This window comes from Arachis hypogaea, chromosome 2 (genome assembly GCF_003086295.3).
Source record: "Arachis hypogaea cultivar Tifrunner chromosome 2, arahy.Tifrunner.gnm2.J5K5, whole genome shotgun sequence".
In the NCBI taxonomy this organism is placed as follows: Eukaryota; Viridiplantae; Streptophyta; class Magnoliopsida; order Fabales; family Fabaceae; genus Arachis; species Arachis hypogaea.
Genome location: NC_092037.1, coordinates 60068014 through 60087426, shown reverse-complemented (window position 1 = coordinate 60087426; position 19413 = coordinate 60068014). Strand labels below are relative to the sequence as shown.

The 19413-nt window shown below is 38.5% G+C and overlaps 2 non-coding genes across 2 annotated transcripts; both read left to right on the top strand.

Moving 5' to 3' along the window:
* The first annotated feature begins 2516 nt into the window (after positions 1–2516).
* Positions 2517–2620, top strand: LOC112767608 (small nucleolar RNA R71). The gene has a single exon (XR_003185055.1). It is a non-coding gene; the product is annotated as a small nucleolar RNA R71 (small nucleolar RNA).
* An 11851-nt stretch (positions 2621–14471) lies between these two features.
* LOC112764639 (small nucleolar RNA R71) lies at positions 14472–14575 on the top strand. The gene has a single exon (XR_003183271.1). It is a non-coding gene; the product is annotated as a small nucleolar RNA R71 (small nucleolar RNA).
* Positions 14576–19413: the final 4838 nt, after the last annotated feature.

Here is a 19413-nt window from a genome sequence, read left to right as displayed (position 1 = left end):
GGGAGGGTGGGTATTCGGCCATTTTGGGTGGGAATGGGTGGGAAAGTGAATTTGAATTTTATGGAGGTAGGTGGGGTTTATGGGGAAGAGGAGGATGATGTGAATGGTGAATGGGGGAATTGGGAAGAGGAATTGAGGTGATTGGTGAAGGTTTTTGGGAAGTGTGACATGGGAAAGAGTGAAAATGAGATTTGGATTAGGAGAGTGTGATTAGGATTAAAGAAAAGGTGGGAATGTGGTAGGTGGGGATCCTGTGGGGTCCACAGATCCTGAGGTGGGGATCCTGTGGGGTCCACAGATCCTGAGGTGAAAAGAAATACCATTCCTTCACCATATAGGCATGTAATTTGCCTCCATGCATCATTCTGGCGTTTAAACGCCCATTGGTGCACGTTCTGGGCGTTCAACGCCCATGTAATGCATGTTTCTGGCGTTGAACGCCAGTTTCATGCTTGTTACTGGCGTTCAGCGCCAGTTTGTCCTCTGTGTGCACATCCTGGCGTTAAACGCCAGGTTGTTGCTTGTTTCTGGCGTTCAGCGCCAGAATGGTGCTCTGTTCTGGCGTTGAACGCCGGCCAGATGCACCTTACTGGCGTTGAACGCCAGTCTGTGCTGCCTCCAGGGTGAAAATTTTTTTTTCTTCTGTTTTTGACTCTGTTTTTAATTTTTTTGATTTTTTCGTGACTCCTCATGATCATGTACCTAATTAAACACAAAAATAACAAAGAAACAAAATAAAATAAAATTAGATAAATAAAATTGGGTTGCCTCCCAACAAGCGCTTCTTTAATGTCAATAGCTTGACAGTGGCTCTCATGGAGCCACAAGGTGATCAGGTCAATGTTGTATAGTTGTCCACACCAAACTTAGAGTTTGGAGATGGGATCTCAACACCAAACTTAGAGTTTGGTTGTGGCCTCACAACACCAAACTTAGAGTTTGACTGTGTGGGTTCTTCTTGACCTTGAACTGAGAGAAGCTCTTCATGCTTACTCTCTTTTGTCACAGAGGGATGGCCATGTGCCTTAAACACAAGGTAGTCCCCATTCAATTGAAGGACTAACTCACCTCTGTTAACATCTATCAAAGCTTCTGCTGTGGCTAGGAAAGGTCTTCCTAGGATGATGCATTCATCATCTTCCTTCCTAGTGTCTAGGATTATGAAATCAGCAGGGATGTAAAGGCCTTCAACCTTTACTAGCACGTCCTCTACTATTCCATAAGCTTGTCTCACTGACTTGTCTGCCAATTGTAATGAGAACAAGGCAGGTTGTACCTCAATGATCCCTAGCTTCTCCATTACAGAGAGTGGCATAAGATTTATCCCTGACCCCAGATCACATAGAGCTTTTTCAAAGCTCATGGTGCCAATGGTGCAAGGTATTAAGAACTTGCCAGGATCCTGTTTCTTTTGAGGTAGAGTTTTCTGAATCCAAGTATCTAGTTCACTAATGAGCAAGGGAGGTTCACTTTCCCAAGTCTCATTACCAAACAGCTTGGCATTCAGCTTCATGATAGCTCCTAAGTATTGAGCAACTTGCTCTCCAGTCACATCTTCATCCTCTTCAGAGGATGAATAGTCTTCAGAGCTCATGAATGGCAGAAGGAGGTTTAATGGAATCTCTATGGTCTCTGTATGAGCCTCAGATTCCTCAGGATCCTTAATAGGAAACTCCTTCTTGCTTGAAGGACATCCCAGGAGGTCTTCCTCACTAGGATTTTCGTCCTCCTCCTCCCCTATGCATTCGGCCACTTTGATTAAATCAATGGCCTTGCACTCTCCTTTTGGATTCTCTTCTGTATTACTTGGGAGAATACTGGGAGGAGTTTCAATAACTTTCTTACTCAGCTGGCCCACTTGTGCCTCCAAATTTCTGATGGAGGATCTTGTTTCATTCATGAAACTGAAAGTGGCCTTTGACAGATCAGAGACTATATTGGCTAAATTAGAAGTGTTTTGTTCAGAGTTCTCTGTCTGTTGCTGAGAAGATGATGGATATGGCTTGCTATTGTTTAGCCTATTGCGTCCACCATTGTTAAAGCCTTGTTGAGGCTTTTGTTGATCCTTCCAGGAGAAATTAGGATGATTTCTCCATGATGGGTTATAGGTGTTTCCATAAGGTTCACCCATGTAATTAACCTCTGCCATGGCAGGGTTCTCAGGATCATAAGCTTCTTCAGAAGCTGCCTCTCTAGTACTGTTGGATGCATGTTGCAATCCATTCAGATTTTGAGAGATTATGTTGACCTGTTGAGTCAACATTTTGTTCTGAGCCAATATGGCATTCAGAGCATCAATTTCAAGAACTCCTTTCTTCTGAGGTATCCCATTATTCACGGAATTCCTCTCAGAGGTGTACATGAACTGGTTGTTTGCAACCATGTCAATGAGTTCTTGAGCCTCTTCAGGCATTTTCTTCAGGTGAATAGATCCACCTGCAGAATGGTCCAGTGACATTTTCGAAAATTCAGAGAGACCATAATAGAATATATCTAATAGGGTCCATTCTGAAAACATGTCAGATGGACATCTTTTGGTCAACTGCTTGTATCTTTCCCAAGCTTCATAGAGGGATTCACCATCTTTTTGTTTGAAGGTTTGAACATCCACTCTCAGCTTGCTCAGCTTTTGAGGAGGAAAGAATTTATCCAAGAAGGCAGTGACCAGCTTATCCCAGGAGTCCAGGCTATCCTTAGGTTGTGAATCCAACCATATTCTAGCTCTGTCTCTTACAGCAAAAGGGAAAAGCATGAGTCTGTAGACTTCAGGATCAACTCCATTAGTCTTTACAGTCTCACAGATCTGCAAGAACTCAGTTAAAAACTGATAATGATCTTCAGATGGAAGTCCATAAAACTTGCAGTTCTGTTGCATCAAGGCAACTAGTTGAGGCTTAAGCTCAAAGTTATTGGCTCCAATGGCAGGAATGGAGATGCTTCTTCCATCAAACTTGGATGTTGGCTTTGTGAAGTCACCAAGCATTCTCCTTGCATTATTATTATTATTATTTTCAGCTTCCATGTCCTTCTCCTGTTCGAAAATTTCTGAAAGGTTGTTTCTGGATTGTTGTAATTTAGCTTCTCTTAATTTTCTCTTCAGAGTCCTTTCAGGTTCTGGATCAACTTCAACAAGAGTGCCCTTTTTCCTGTTCCTGCTCATATGAAAGAGAAGAAAACAAGAAAAGAAAAAGGAATCCTCTATGTCACAGTATAGAGATTCCCTTATGTTAGTAGAAGAAGAAGGGGGTAGAAGAATCCAAATACAAGGGATATAAGAAGTTCAGATTCTTAGATGAAGAGAGGTGAAGAGAAGTGTTAGTAATTAATTAATTAAATAGAATAAGAGAAGAGAGGAGAAATTTCGAAAATAATTTTTGAAAGAGGAGTTAGTAATTTTTGAAAATCTAAGACAAAATATAATCAAAATTAAAATTTAAAACAAAAAAGAATTTTTGAAAAAGAGAGGGAGAATTTTCGAAAATTAGAGAGGGATAGGTAGTTAGTTGGTTTTGAAAAAGATAGGAAACAAACAAAAAGTTAGTTAGTTGATTTGAAAAAGATTTGAAATCAAATTTTGAAAAAGATAAGAAGATAAGAAGTTAGATAAGATATTTTGAAATCAAATTTTGAAAAAGATAAAGTTTTTGAAAAAGATAAGATAAAAAGATAAAAAGATTTTTAAGAAAAAGATATTTTGAAAAAGATTTAATTTTTAAAATTACTTAACTAACAAGAAACTACAAGATAAGATTCTAGAACTTAAAGATTGAACCTTTCTTAACAAGAAAGTAACAAACTTCAAATTTTTGAACCAATCACATTACTTGTTAGTTAATTTTCGAAAATTAGATATAAAAGATAAGAAAAAGATTTTGAAAATATTTTGAAAAAGATTTTTGAAATTTTCGAAAATTATAAAAAATGAAAAAGATATGATTTTTGAAAAAGATTTTGAAAAGATAAGATTTTTAAAATTGAAATTTTGACTTGACTTGTAAGAAACAACTAATTTTAAAAATTTTTTTGACCAAGTCAACCCAAAATTTCGAAAATTTGGAGGAAAATAAGGAAAAGATATTTTTTTTATTTTTTTGAATATTTTAATTATGAGAAAGAAAAACAACAAAAATACTCAATGCATGAAATTTTTAGATCAAAACAATGAATGCATGCAAGAATGCTATGAATGTCAAGATGAACACCAAGAACACTTTGAAGATCATGATGAACATCAAGAACATTATTTTGAAAAATTTTTGATGCAAAGAAAACATGCAAGACACCAAACTTAGAAATCTTTAATGCATGGAAAATATGAATGCAAAAGTGCACAAGAAAAACAAGGAAAGACACAAACTAAGAAAACATCAAGATCAAACAAGAGGACTTATCAAGAACAACTTGAAGATCATGAAGAACACTATGAATGAATGAGATTTTCGAAAAATGCAAGAAAATTTTTTTAAAAGCATGCAATTGACACCAAACTTAAAAATTAACACAAGACTCAAACAAGAACACAAAATATTTTTGATTTTTATGATTTTCTAATTTTTTGTATTTTTATTACTTTTTGTTTTCGAAAACATTTTTGGAAAAAACGAATAAGAAAGAAAAAAAAATTTTTTTTTTGAAAAAGTTTTTGAAAAGAAAATTACCTAATCTGAGCAACAAGATGAACCGTCAGTTGTCCATACTCGAACAATCCCCGGCAACGGCGCCAAAAACTTGGTGGACGAAATTGTGATCACTATTCTTTGAATTGCATTTATTGTAGAATTGTGGAACTTAGGATTTTTGGCACGAGTGGACACAACTCCGTTCAACTAACCAGCAAGTGTACTGGGTCGTCCAAGTAATAAACCTTACGTGAGTAAGGGTCGATCCCACAGAGATTGTTGGTATGAAGCAAGCTATGGTCACCTTGTAAATCTCAGTCAGGCAGATTAAAATGGTTTATGGGTTTCGAAAATAAAGATAAAAGAATAGATTAAATAAAAGGATAGAAGACTTATGCAGATTCATTGGTGGGAATTTCAGATAAGCGAATGGAGATGCTGCATGGCTCAAGGACGTCTGCTCTCCTACTGCTTCTACTCAATCCTTCTTACTCCTTTCCATGGCAAGCTTTGTATAGGGGTTCACCATCAGCTGTGGCTACTTTCAATCCTCTCGGGAAAATGATCCTATGCGGTTGTCAGTCGCACAGCTAATCGTCTGGAGGCATCACCCATGGTTAATGGCTACATCCCATCCTCGCAGTGAAAACTAATGCTCACGCACTCTGTCACAGTACGGCTAATCACCGGTTGGTTCCCGCTCCTACTGGAATAGAATCCCTTGATTCTTTTGCGTCTGTCACTAACGCCCAGCAGGTTGCAAGTTTGAAGCACGTCACAGTCATTCATTACCGGAATCCTACTCGGAATACCACAGACAAGGTTAGACTTTCCGGATTCCCAGGATCCTACTCGGAATACCACAGACAAGGTGAGACTTTCCGGATCCTCATAAATGCCGCCATCTATCTAGCTTATACCACGAAGATTCTGTTGGGGAATCTAAGAGATACGCATTCAAGCTCTGTTGCATGTAGAACGGAAGTGGTTGTCAATCACGCGCGTTCATAAGTGAGAATGATAATGAGGGTTACTTATCATCACATTCATCATGTTCTTGGGTACGAATGAATATCTTGGAATAGGAATAAGAGAGATTTGAATAAAAAAAATAGAATTGCATTAATACTTGAGGTACAGCAGAGCTCCACACCCTTAATCTATGGTGTGCAGAAACTCCACCGTTGAAAACACATAAGTAAAAGGTTCAGGCATGGCCGAATGGCCAGCCCTCTCCATGATCAAGTGACCGAATGATCAAAGACTTAAAGTGGTCAAAAGATACCTAATACAATAGATAAATGTCCTATATATACTTAGACTAGCTCCTAGGGTTTACATGAGTAAGTAATTGATGCATAAATCCACTTCCGGGGCCCACTTGGTGTATGCTTGGGCTGAGCTTGATTAATCCACGAGCTGAGGCTTCTCTTGGAGTTGAACTCCGAGTTATGACGTGTTTTGGGCGTTCAACTCCGGATCATGACGTTTTTCTGGCGTTTAACTCCAGACAGCAGCATGTACTTGGTGTTCAACGCCAAGTTACGTCGTCATTCTTCGAATAAAGTATGGACTATTATATATTGCTGGAAAGCCCTGGATGTCTACTTTCCAACGCCGTTGAGAGCGCGCCAATTGGACTTCTGTAGCTCCAGAAAATCCATTTCGAGTGCAGGGAGGTCAGATTCCAACAGCATCAGCAGTCCTTTTGTCAGCCTTCTTCAGAGTTTTGCTCAAATCCCTCAATTTCAGCCAGAATTTACCTGAAATCACAGAAAAACACACAAACTCATAGTAAAGTCCAGAAATGTGAATTTAACATAAAAACTAATGAAAACATCCCTAAAAGTAGCTCAAACTTACTAAAAACTATATAAAAACAATGCCAAAAAGCGTATAAATTATCCGCTCATCATGGCCCCTCCTAGCTTTTGTCTTAATCTTTTTCTCCTACCTGAACCAAAACAGCTAGCTTAGAACATTAATATAGTCGTTGGCAATTTATTTGCAAGAATAAAATAAATTGTTTTGGTTTGTTTAATAGTTATTTGAATTTTTCTGTGATCAATTGTGTCCCTAATAAAAATGAAAATTTGCTGAACACCAAACTTATCTTTTATTGAGGGGGGCGGCTTAACATTGCAAACCGTTCTTCACAATTAATGCATTTAAGAAAAATTTGATGTATGATCCCCCTTTTTTTTGTATGGTTTTGAGTCCATGATTGGAAAGTGATCTTCTGAACATTGTTACACATGTAGACACCAAACTTAGTGTTTGGTCACATGCTTATCAAAAGAATTATGCATATGTTTTAAGAATAATCCCCCTTTTTTTTTTGAAAAATGAACTTGGGTGTGCCTTAAGGTACACCAAACTTAGAGGTTTGACATGTGCTTCAAAACAATGTATGCATTTATCTGGCATGAAAGTTCAAAATCATATTCAGAGGAATCATAGCTTATTAAATGAAAGAGAGGACAGAAATCTTAAATCATGGGTTGCCTCCCATGAAGCGCTCTTTTATTGTCACTAGCTTGACATTGAACTCCCCTTTAGGGTGGTTGATGTTGGTGATGTCTCAACTTGTCACCTCTCACTGTAAACTTTCTCTGTGTGCCTTGATGCTCAATTTCCATATGCTCAAGAGAAAGTATTTGGTTGACAGTGTAGTAATCTTCTGTTCCCAGCTGTTGATATACTAGTTGCACCTTATCACCTTTAGAAAATCCTTCAGTTGGGATTTTCTTGTTCTTCCACCCTTTGTGAGCCTTTTTCTTGCTCTTCATCTTTTTCTTTCTTGTTGATCTTTCTTTCTTGACAGTGACTTGAGTTATGATACCTTCCTTCTTGTTTATCACCCCTGCTTCCTTTTGAATTCCTTTTTCTTCTTGTACAAGCTTGTTTTTCTGTTCTACTGCCGCGTTGGTTGCTTGCTTTGGAAGGAAGTCACCACTTGTTTTGCTTATTTCTTCATTCCTGTGTAATTCTGGAAAGACTTTCAGAGTGATGCTCTCCTCATGCATCCTGAGGGTTAACTCTCCCTGCTCTATATCCACAATGTCCCTAGCAGTGGCCAAAAATGGTCGACCAAGTATTATGGAGTCATTTCCATTTTCTGAAGAATCCAAGACCACGAAATCTGCAGGATAGATGAACTTGTCAACCTTAACTAAAAGGTTCTCAATCAGCCCTTTAGGATACACCACTGATTGATCCACCAACTCCAAGGGCATCTGTATTGGCTTCACTTCCTCTATGCCAAGCTTTTTCACTAAAGAAGATGGGATTAGATTTATGCTTGCTCCTAAATCACACATTCCTTTGTTGATGAATAGATTTCCAATAGTGCATGATAGGAAGAAACCTCCAGGATCTTCAAGCTTGGGAGGGAGTCCCTTTTTAATGAGTGCACTGCATTCTTCACTAAGCATTACAGTTTCCTTTTCATTCCAACTTCTTTTCTTGTTAATGAGTTCCTTCAAGAATTTGGCATACAGAGGCATTTGCTCCAAAGCCTCAGCTAAAGGTATGTTAATTTCCAGCTTCTTGAAAGTCTCAAGAAATTTGTGGAAATGCTGGTCCTTTGTCTCTTTGTGAAATCTCTGTGGATAAGGCAATGGTGGTGTTGAGCTCTTCTCCACTTGATGTTGTCTTGGGGTTGGTTCTTCCATGATTTGCTTTCCTTTCTTCAAAGTCTGTGGTTTGTTGTCTTCCTCTGTGAGTTTTTCTGGGACATTTTTGCTTATCATGTCCTTGTTGATGGCTTCATCATTCTTTGTTGGCTCATTGTCATTGTTCTTGGTTGCTCCTTGGTTACCATCCAATAACACTTTTCCACTTCTTAGTTGCACGACCTTGCATTCTTCCTTTGGATTGGGAATGGTGTCACTAGGTAGTGAACTTGATGGTTTTTCAACAGAAATTTGTTTTGAGATTTGCCCAATTTGCCTTTCTAAGTTCTTCATGGATGCTTCTTGGTTCTTTGTTGTCAATTCTTGGTTCTTCATCATTTTCTCCATGAGCAACTCTAGATTGGTGATCCTCTGGGATTCATGTGAAATTGGTTGATTTTGGGTTGTTGATGGATGATGATAAGTGGTTTGATTTGTTGGGTGGTTATTGGGTGGATAATGGTTAGAGTTGGGGTAGTTATTTTGTGGTTTTCTATATGTATTTTGGTTAGTGTTTGGCTGGGGGTTATGGTTTGTGCTTTTCCAATTATTCTGACTTGTGTTTCTTTGCCATGGTTGTTGGTTTTGATTATGGTTGTCTCCCCATCTGAGGTTGGGGTGGTTCTTCCAAGATGGATTGTAAGTATTGGTGGACGAAATTGTGATCACTATTCTTTGATTTGCATTCATTGTAAAATTATGGAATTTAGAAATTGGCACGAGTGGACACAACTCCGTTCAACTAACCAGCAAGTGTACTGGGTCGTCCAAGTAATAAACCTTACGTGAGTAAGGGTCGATCCCACAGAGATTGTTGGTATGAAGCAAGCTATGGTCACCTTGTAGATCTCAGTTAGGCAGATTAAATTGGTTCATGGGTTTTCGAAAATAGAAATAAGAAAATAAATAATAAAAGGGATAAGAATACTTATGCAGATTCATTGGTAGGAATTTCAGATAAGCATATGGAGGTACTGTATGGCTCAAGGACGCCTGCTCTCCCACTGCTTCAACTCAATCCTTCTTACTCCTTTCCATGGCAAGCTGTATGTAGGGCATCACCGTTGTCAATGGCTACATCTCATCCTCTCAGTGAAAACGTTCCTATGCTCTGTCACAGCACGGCTAATCATCTGTCGGTTCTCAATCAGGTTGGAATAGAATCCCTTGATTCTTTTGCGCTTGTCATCACGCCCAGCCTTCAGGAGTTTGAAGCTCGTCACAGTCATTCAATCATAGAGTCCTACTCGGAATACCACAGACAAGGTTTAGACCTTCCGGATCCTCATGAATGCCGCCATCTATCTAACTTATACCACGAAGATTCTGTTGGGGAATCTAAGAGATACACATTCAAGCTCTTGTTGCATGTAAAACGGAAGTGGTTGTCAATCACGTGCGTTCATAAATGAGAATGATAATGAGGGTTACTTATCATCACATTCATCATGTTCTTGGGTACGAATGAATATCTTGGAATAAGAATAAAAGAGAATTGAATAAAAGACAATGGAATTGCATTAATACTTGAGGTACAGCAGAGCTCCACACCCTTAATCTATGGTGTGCAGAAACTCCACCGTTGAAAATACATAAGTAAAAGGTTCAGGCATGGCCGAATGGCCAGCCCCCATGTGGTCACAAGACCGAATGATCAAAGACCTCTAATACAATAGATAAATGTTCTATTTATAATAAACTAGCTCCTAGGGTTTACATGAGTAAGTAATTGATGCTTAAATCCACTTCCGGGGCCCACTTGGTGTGTGTTTGGGCTGAGCTTGATTAATCCACGAGCTGAGGCTTCTCTTGGAGTTGAACTCCGAGTTATGACGTGTTTTGGGCGTTCAACTCCGGATCATGACGTTTTTCTGGCGTTTAACTCCAGACAGCAGCATGTACTTGGTGTTCAACGCCAAGTTACGTCGTCATTCTTCGAATAAAGTATGGACTATTATATATTGCTGGAAAGCCCTGGATGTCTACTTTCCAAAGCCGTTAAGAGCGCGCCAATTGGAGTTCTGTAGCTCCAGAAAATCCATTTCGAGTGCAGGGAGGTCAGATTCCAACAGCATCAGCAGTCCTTTTGTCAGCCTTCTTCAGAGTTTTGCTCAAGTCCCTCAATTTCAGCCAGAATTTACCTGAAATCACAGAAAAACACACAAACTCATAGTAAAGTCCAGAAATGTGAATTTAACATAAAAACTAGTGAAAACATCCCTAAAAGTAGCTTAAACTTACTAAAAACTACCTAAAAACAATGCCAAAAAGCGTATAAATTATCCGCTCATCACAACACCAAACTTAAATTGTTGCTTGTCCCCAAGCAACTGAAAATCAAATAGGATAGAAAGAAGAGAATATACTATAAATTCCAGAATATCAATGAATATTAATTTAATTAGATGAGCGGGACTTGTAGCTTTTTGCTTCTGAACAGTTTTGGCATCTCACTTTTTCCTTTGTAGTTTAGAGTGACTGGCGTCTCTGGGAACTCAGAATTTTGGATAATGTTATTGACTTTCCTAGTTAAGCATGTTGATTCTTAAACACAGCTACTTATGAGTCTTGGCCGTGGCCCTAAGCACTTTGTCTTCCAGTATTACCACCGGATACACAAATGCCACAGACACATAACTGGGTGAACCTTTTCAGATTGTGACTCAGCTTTGCTAAAGTCCCCAGTTAGTGGTGTCCAGAGCTCTTAAGCACACTCTTTTGCTTTGGATCACGACTTTAACCACTCAGTCTCAAGCTTTTCACTTGGACCTTCATGACACAAGCACATGGTTAGGGACAGCCTGATTTAGCCGCTTAGGCCTGGATTTAATTTCCTTGGGTCCTCCTATCCATTGATGCTCAAAGCCTTGGATCCTTTTTACCTTGCCTTTTGGTTTTAAGGGCTATTGGCTTTTTCTACTGCTCCTTCTCTTTCTCAATTTTTCGCCAATTTTTTTTTTCACAAGCTTTTGCCTTTTCACTGCTTTTTCTTGCTTCAAGAATCAATTTCATGATTTTTTCAGATCATCAATAACATTTCTCTTTGTTCATCATTCTTTCAAGAACCAACAATTTTAACACTCATAAACAACAATATCAAAAGACATATGCACTGTTCAATCATTCATTCAGAAAACAAAAAGTATTGTCACCACATCAATATAATTAAATTAAATTCAAGGATAAATTCGAAATTTATGTACTTCTTGTTCTTTTGAATTAAAACATTTTTCATTTAAGAGAGGTGAAGGATTCATGGAATTATTCATAATCTTTAAGGCATAGTTACTACATACTAATGATCATGAAGTAGATAAACATATAAAAAAACGAAAAGTAGGAAAAAAAAATTTTAGAACAAGGAATGAGTCCACCTGAGTGAGGGTGGGGCCTTCTTGAAGATCCAATGGTGCTTTTTGAGCTCCTTTATGTCTCTTCCTTGCTTCTGTTGCATGATTCCTAGTGATTTTGGTGTTTTTATCATTATTTGCTCCCAATAGTTGTGTGGAGGATAATTTATCCCCTGAGGTATCTCAGGGATCTCTTGATTTGCAGCCACATGTTCTACCACTGAGCTATGACGGCTTATATTTTCCATCTCCCAAGACTCAGAGGTGGAAGCTTTTGCCTTCCCTTTGAGGTTTCTCTGGCCTTAGGTGCCATTAATGGTAATGGAAAAGCAAAAAAAACTATGCTTTTACCACACCAAACTTAAAATATTGCTCGCCCTCGAGCAAGAAAAGAAAGAAGAGAAGAAGAAGAAGAAGATGGAAGTGAGTGGGGGGAGATGGATTCGGCTATATGGGTGGGATTGGGTGGGAAAGAGAAGTTGAATTGTAAAGGTAGGCGGGGTGTATGGGGAAGAGTGGATAGATGTAGGAGGTGAATGAAAAACAGAAGGGATCACCATGAATGGAGTGAGAGAGGGCGAGGTAAGTGGGGATCCTGTGAGGTCCACAGATCCTGAGGTGTCAAGGAATTCCATCCCTGCACCAAATAGGCATGTAAAATGCCTTGGCACACTATTCTGGCGTTTAAACGCCCATTGGTGCACATTCTGGGCGTTCAACGCCCATGTAAAGCATGTTTCTGGCGTTGAACGCCAGTTTGATGCTTGTTACTGGCGTTCAGCGCCAGTTTTTCCTCTCTGGGCACATTCCTGGCGTTCAGCGCCAGAATGTTGCTTGTTTCTGGCGTTCAGCGCCAGAATGGTGCTCTGTTCTGGCGTTGAACGCCGGCCAGATGCACCTTACTGGCGTTGAACGCCAGCCCGTGCGTCCTCCAGGGTGAAAAATTTTTTTCTTCTGTTTTTGACTCTGTTTTTAATTTTTTTTATTTTTTCGTGACTCCTCATGATCATGTACCTAATTAAACACAAAAATAACACTAAAACAAAATAAAATAAAATTAGATAAATAAAATTGGGTTGCCTCCCAACAAGCGCTTCTTTAATGTCAATAGCTTGACAGTGGCTCTCATGGAGCCACCAGGTGATCAGGTCAATGTTGTATAGTTGTCCACACCAAACTTAGAGTTTGGATATGGGATCTTAACACCAAACTTAGAGTTTGGTTGTGGCCTCACAACACCAAACTTAGAATTTGACTGTGTGGGCTCTTCTTGACTCTGAACTGTGAGAAACTCTTCATGCTTACTCTCTTTTGTCACAGAGGGATGGCCATGTGCCTTAAACACAAGGTAGTCCCCATTCAATTGAAGGACTAACTCACCTCTGTTAACATCTATCACAGCTTCTGCTGTGGCTAGAAAAGGTCTTCCTAGGATGATGCATTCATCATCTTCCTTCCTAGTGTCTAGGATTATGAAATCAGCAGGGATGTAAAGGCCTTCAACCTTTACTAGCACGTCCTCTACTATTCCATAAGCTTGTCTCACTGACTTGTCTGCCAATTGTAATGAGAACAAGGCAGGTTGTACCTCAATGATCCCTAGCTTCTCCATTACAGAGAGTGGCATCAGATTTATCCCTGACCCAAGATCACATAGAGCTTTTTCAGAGCTCATGGTGCCAATGGTGCAAGGTATTAAGAACTTGCCAGGATCTTGTTTCTTTTGAGGTAGAGTTTTCTGAATCCAAGTATCTAGTTCACTAATGAGCAAGGGAGGTTCACTTTCCCAAGTCTCATTACCAAACAGCTTGGCATTCAGCTTCATGATAGCTCCTAAATATTGAGCAACTTGCTCTCCAGTCACGTCTTCATCCTCCTCAGAGGATGAATAGTCTTCAGAGCTCATGAATGGCAGAAGGAGGTTTAATGGAATCTCTATGGTCTCTGTATGAGCCTCTGATTCCTCAGGATCCTTAATAGGAAACTCCTTCTTGCTTGAAGGATATCCCAGGAGGTCTTCCTCACTAGGATTTTCGTCCTCCTCCTCCCCTATGCATTCGGCCACTTTGATTAAATCAATGGCCTTGCACTCTCCTTTTGGGTTTTCTTCTGTATTGCTTGGGAGAGTACTGGGAGGAGTTTCAATAACTTTCTTACTCAGCTGGCCCACTTGTGCCTCCAAATTTCTGATGGAAGATCTGGTTTCATTCATGAAACTGAAAGTGGCCTTTGACAGATCAGAGACTATATTGGCTAAATTAGAAGTGTTTTGTTCAGAGTTCTCTGTCTGTTGCTGAGAAGATGATGGATATGGCTTGCTATTGCCTAGCCTATTGCGTCCACCATTGTTAAAGCCTTGTTGAGGCTTTTGTTGATCCTTCCAGGAGAAATTTGGATGATTTCTCCATGATGGGTTATAGGTGTTTCCATAAGGTTCACCCATGTAATTAACCTCTGCCATGGCAGGGTTCTCAGGATCATAAGCTTCTTCAGAAGCTGCCTCTCTAGTACTGTTGGATGCATGTTGCAATCCATTCAGATTTTGAGAGATTATGTTGACCTGTTGAGTCAGCATTTTGTTCTGAGCCAATATGGCATTCAGAGCATCAATTTCAAGAACTCCTTTCTTCTGAGGTATCCCATTATTCACAGAATTCCTCTCAGAGGTATACATGAACTGGTTGTTTGCAACCATGTCAATGAGTTCTTGTGCCTCTTCAGGCGTTTTCTTCAGGTGAATAGATCCACCTGCAGAATGGTCCAGTGACATTTTCGAAAATTCAGAGAGACCATAATAGAATATATCTAACATGGTCCATTCTGAAAACATGTCAGAAGGACATCTTTTGGTCAACTGTTTGTATCTTTCCCAAGCTTCATAGAGGGATTCACCATCTTTTTGTTTGAAGGTTTGAACATCCACTCTTAGCTTGCTCAGCTTTTGAGGAGGAAAGAATTTATCCAAGAAGGCAGTGACCAGCTTATCCCAGGAGTCCAGGCTATCCTTAGGTTGTGAATCCAACCATATTCTAGCTCTGTTTCTTACAGCAAAAGGGAAAAGCATGAGTCTGTAGACTTCAGGATCAACTCCATTAGTCTTTACAGTCTCACAGATCTGCAAGAACTCAGTTAAAAACTGATAATGATCTTCAGATGGAAGTCCATAAAACTTGCAGTTCTGTTGCATCAAGGCAACTAGTTGAGGCTTAAGCTCAAAGTTATTGGCTCCAATGGCAGGAATGGAGATGCTTCTTCCATCAAACTTGGATGTTGGCTTTGTGAAGTCACCAAGCATTCTCCTTGCATTATTATTATTATTATTTTTGGCTGCCATATCCTTCTCTTGTTCAAAAATTTCTGAAAGGTTGTTTCTGGATTGTTGTAATTTAGCTTCTCTTAATTTTCTCTTCAGAGTCCTTTCAGGTTCTGGATCAACTTCAACAAGAGTGCCTTTTTCCCTGTTCCTGCTCATATGAAGGAGAAGAAAACAAGAAAAGAAAAAGGAATCCTCTATGTCACAGTATAGAGATTCCCTTATGTTAGTAAAAGAAGAAGGGGGTAGAAGAATGAAGAAGAATGGATTCGGATTTTTGGAAGAGGAGAGGTGAAGAGAAGTTTTAGTAATTAAATAATTAAATAGAAGAAGAAAAGAGAAGAGAAATTTTCGAAAATAATTTTGAAAAAGAGGTTAGTAATTTTCGAAAATTAAAGATGAGATGAGATTAAAATTAAAATTTAAAACAAAAAGAATTTTTTTTTGAAAAAGAGAGGGAGAATTTTCGAAAATTAGAGAAGGAAAAGTAGTTAGGTGGTTTTGAAAAAGATAAGAGTCAAACAAAAAGTTGGTTAGTTGATTGAAAAAGATTTGAAATCAAAATTTGAAAAAGATAAGAAGATAAGAAGTTAGATAAGATATTTTGAAATCAAATTTTGAAAAAGATAAAATTTTTGAAAAAGATAAGATAAAAGATAAAAAGATATATTTGAAAAAGATATTTTGAAAAAGATTTAATTTTAAATTTGACTTAACTAACAAGAAACTACAAGATAAGATTCTAGAACTTAAAGATTGAACCTTTCTTAATAAGAAAGTAACAAACTTCAAATTTTTGAACCAATCACATTAATTGTTAGCTAATTTTCGAAAATTTGATATAAAGATAAGAAAAAAGATTTTTGAAAATATTTTGAAAAATAATTTCGAAATTTTCGAAAATTATATAAAAAATGAAAAAGATATGATTTTTGAAAAAGATTTTAAAAAGATAAGATTTTTAAAATTGAAATTTTGACTTGACTTGTAAGAAACAACTAATTTTGAAAATTTTTTTTGACCAAGTCAACCCAAAATTTCGAAATTTTGGAGGGAAATAAGGAAAAGATATTTTTTTTTTTGATTTTTGAATTTTTAATTATGAAAGAGAAAAACAACAAAAATACTCAATGCATGAAATTTTTAGATCAAAACAATGAATGCATGCAAGAATGCTATGAATGTCAAGATGAACACCAAGAACACTTTGAAGATCATGATGAACATCAAGAACATATTTTTGAAAAATTTTTGATGCAAAGAAAACATGCAAGACACCAAACTTAGAAATCTTTAATGTATGAAAAATATGAATGCAAAAGTGCACATGAAAAACAACAAAAGACACAAAACAAGAAATCATCAAGATCAAACAAGAAGACTTGTCAAGAACAACTTGAAGATCATGAAGAACACTATGAATGCATGGGATTTTCGAAAAAATGCAAGAAAAATTTTAAAAGCATGCAATTGACACCAAACTTAAAAATTAACACAAGACTCAAACAAGAACACAAAATATTTTTTATTTTTATGATTTTCTAATTTTTTTTTTTGTATTTTTATTGATTTTTTCGAAAAACATTTTTGGAAAAACGAAAAATAAAAGAAAAATTTTTGAAAAAGTTTTTGAAAAGAAAGTTACCTAATCTGAGCAACAAGATGAACCGTCAGTTATCCATACTCGAACAATCCCCGGCAACGGCGCCAAAAACTTGGTGGACGAAATTGTGATCACTATTCTTTGAATTGCATTCATTGTAAAATTATGGAATTTAGAAATTGGCACGAGTGGACACAACTCCGTTCAACTAACCAGCAAGTGTACTGGGTCGTCCAAGTAATAAACCTTACGTGAGTAAGGGTCGATCCCACAGAGATTGTTGGTATGAAGCAAGCTATGGTCACCTTGTAGATCTCAGTTAGGCAGATTAAATTGGTTCATGGGTTTTCGAAAATAGAAATAAGAAAATAAATAATAAAAGGGATAAGAATACTTATGCAGATTCATTGGTAGGAATTTCAGATAAGCATATGGAGGTACTGTATGGCTCAAGGACGCCTGCTCTCCCACTGCTTCAACTCAATCCTTCTTACTCCTTTCCATGGCAAGCTGTATGTAGGGCATCACCGTTGTCAATGGCTACATCTCATCCTCTCAGTGAAAACGTTCCTATGCTCTGTCACAGCACGGCTAATCATCTGTCGGTTCTCAATCAGGTTGGAATAGAATCCCTTGATTCTTTTGCGCTTGTCATCACGCCCAGCCTTCAGGAGTTTGAAGCTCGTCACAGTCATTCAATCATAGAGTCCTACTCGGAATACCACAGACAAGGTTTAGACCTTCCGGATCCTCATGAATGCCGCCATCTATCTAACTTATACCACGAAGATTCTGTTGGGGAATCTAAGAGATACACATTCAAGCTCTTGTTGAATGTAGAACGGAAGTGGTTGTCAATCACGTGCGTTCATAAGTGAGAATGATAATGAGGGTTACTTATCATCACATTCATCATGTTCTTGGGTACGAATGAATATCTTGGAATAAGAATAAAAGAGAATTGAATAAAAGACAATGGAATTGCATTAATACTTGAGGTACAGCAGAGCTCCACACCCTTAATCTATGGTGTGCAGAAACTCCACCGTTGAAAATACATAAGTAAAAGGTTCAGGCATGGCCGAATGGCCAGCCCCCATGTGGTCACAAGACCGAATGATCAAAGACCTCTAATACAATAGATAAATGTTCTATTTATAATAAACTAGCTCCTAGGGATTACATGAGTAAGTAATTGATGCTTAAATCCACTTCCGGGGCCCACTTGGTGTGTGTTTGGGCTGAGCTTGATTAATCCACGAGCTGAGGCTTCTCTTGGAGTTGAACTCCGAGTTATGACGTGTTTTGGGCGTTCAACTCCGGATCATGACGTTTTTCTGGCGTTTAACTCCAGACAGCAGCATGTACTTGGCGTTCAACGCCAAGTTACGTCGTCATTCTTCGAATAAAGTATGGACTATTATATATTTCTGGAAAGCCCTGGATGTCTACTTTCCAACGCCGTTGAGAGCGCGCCATTTGGAGTTCTGTAGCTCCAGAAAATCCATTTCGAGTGCAGAGAGGTCAGATTCCAACAGCATCAGCAGTCCTTTTGTCAGCCTTCTTCAGAGTTTTGCTCAAGTCCCTCAATTTCAGCCAGAATTTACCTGAAATCACAGAAAAACACACAAACTCATAGTAAAGTCCAGAAATGTGAATTTAACATAAAAACTAGTGAAAACATCCCTAAAAGTAGCTTAAACTTACTAATAACTACCTAAAAACAATGCCAAAAAGCGTATAAATTATCCGCTCATCAAGTATCACCATAGACTTCATTTGTTCCAGGATTTTGGTTGTGCATGTACTGGACTTACTCTTGCTGTTGCTCTTCTTGAGTTTCTTCACTTTGCACCCTAGTAGTTGGTGGTTGGCTTGTGGCACTCACTGATGCAACTTGCAAGCCATCAATTCTTTTGGCCATTTGTTCAAACTGTTGTTGAATCTGCTGCTGCATTATCTTGTTTTGAGCTAGAATTGAGTCCACTCCTTCCAACTCCATTACTCCTCTTCTTTGTGATGGTTAGCGTTGTCTTTGATGAGCAAAGAAATATTGGTTATTGGCCACCATATCAATGAGGTTTTGAGCTTCCTCTGTGGTTTTCATGAGTTGCAAAGAGCCTCCAGCTGAATGATCAAGTGCTTCTTGAGCTTTAAGAGTGAGTCCCTCATAGAAGTTCTGCAACTTGTCCCACTCAGTGAACATCTCTGGTGGACATTTCCTCAATAGAGCCTTATATCTTTCCCATGCTTCATATAAGTTCTCAGCCTCCATTTGAGTGAATGTCTGCACCTCAGTCTTCAATCTTAGGATTCTTTGAGGGGGATAAAATTTGGCAAGGAATTTGCTCACTAAGTCATCCCAAGTGTTGATGCTTTCTTTTGGAAAGGTCTCTAGCCATTGAGTGGCTTTATCTCTGAGAGAAAATGGAAAAAGCAGCAACTTGTAGCTATCAGGAAGCACACCATTGGTTTTCACCGTGTCACAGATTCTCAAGAAGGTAGACAAATGTTGATTTGGATCTTCCAAAGACCCTCCTCCAAAAGAACAATTGTTTTGAACCAAAGTGATGAGTTGTGGCTTTAGTTCAAAATTGTTTGCATTGACATTAGGAGGAAGAATGCTACTTCCGCAGTGTCTAGCATTTGCAAATGTGTATGAAGCCAAGACTCTTCGTTGTTGTTGGTTATTGTTGGCTCCTTCTCCTGGTTGATTGGGATCTCCTTCCATCTCTTGGAATTCCTCCTCAGATTCTTCCTCTCCAATAACGTTCTTCCCTCTTTCAGCTCTTCTTATTCTTCGAAGAGTTCTTTGGTCAATTTCAGAGAGGACAGGGGAAGATCTTCCTGTACC